This window comes from Elaeis guineensis, chromosome 7, assembly GCF_000442705.2.
Source record: "Elaeis guineensis isolate ETL-2024a chromosome 7, EG11, whole genome shotgun sequence".
NCBI lineage: Eukaryota > Viridiplantae > Streptophyta > Magnoliopsida > Arecales > Arecaceae > Elaeis > Elaeis guineensis.
The window spans coordinates 98,487,059-98,487,706 of NC_025999.2; the positions used below are offsets into that span (position 1 = coordinate 98,487,059).

At 38.1% G+C, this 648-nt stretch overlaps 1 non-coding gene across 1 annotated transcript; it reads right to left on the minus strand.

Moving 5' to 3' along the window:
* Nucleotides 1-337: 337 nt before the first annotated feature.
* On the minus strand, nt 338-442 carry LOC114914336 (small nucleolar RNA R71). The gene has a single exon (XR_003801228.2). It is a non-coding gene; the product is annotated as a small nucleolar RNA R71 (small nucleolar RNA).
* Between the last annotated feature and the right edge of the window lie 206 nt (nt 443-648).

Sequence of the window (648 nt, forward strand, 5' to 3'; positions counted from 1 at the left end):
CAAAAAAGAGACTGACCCACCACGACAATTGAGAGAGTATTTTACTCCCTCATCTTACACTTACTCTCATGTATCTAGCCTCCTCCTGTGGAGGTGGACAATATGAAATCAAGTTCACATTTTCAATACTTCCATCTTCAGGACTGACGAAAGGACCGTAAAACGACAAATTGAGATATGTCCATAAAAAATCAAAACCTCCAATATGCCTCATAATCTTTTTCACTTAAAGACAAAGCCAAGCATTGGTTAAACTCCCTAGATTCCATAATCATTTCAACTTGAACCATCTTCAGAGAGAATTCCTCAAGAAATACTTTTCAATTAGAAAAAAATCAAATTAGAAAAGCCATCACTAGTTTTTCCCAATTGGATGGTGAACTTTTTCATGAGACATATGAAAGGTTAAGAATCTTATTCGTAAATGCCCCCACCATGCTATCCCCAAATGGAAACTTGTTCAGTGTTTCTATGATGGTCTATCGAAGAAACACCGATAAATGATCGATGCATCATGTGGTGGGACATTCATGCTAAAGAGTGAGGACGAGGCTTGGCAGCTCTTTGAAACACTTAGTTAGAACTCCTACATCACATGTTTGCCACCTCTAGAGAACAACCTATGTCTCAACAGAAAAGAGGTGGAAT